A 372-nucleotide genomic window follows, 5' to 3' on the forward strand; every position below is an offset into this window, starting at 1 on the left:
TAATCAGCCAGTTTTACTGTTAATTCACCCTCAGCACATTAATGTGTCTAACGGGAGCTCTATAAACATGTTACAATAATCAGCCCAGTTTTACTGTTAATTCACCCTCAGCAACATTAATGTGTCTAACAGGAGCTCTATAAACATGTTACTATAATCAGCTCTATAATCAGCCCAGTTTTACTGATTAATTCACCCTCAGCAACATTAATGTGTCTAACAGGAGCTCTATAAACAATGTACTATAATCAGCTCTATAATCAGCCCAGTTTTACTGTTAATTCACCCTCAGCAACATTAATGTGTCTAACAGGAGCTCTATAAACATGTTACAATAATCAGCCCAGTTTTACTGATCAATTCACCCTCAGC

The sequence above is a fragment of the Thalassophryne amazonica genome, chromosome 6 (assembly GCF_902500255.1).
Source record: "Thalassophryne amazonica chromosome 6, fThaAma1.1, whole genome shotgun sequence".
NCBI classification, from domain to species: Eukaryota; Metazoa; Chordata; class Actinopteri; order Batrachoidiformes; family Batrachoididae; genus Thalassophryne; species Thalassophryne amazonica.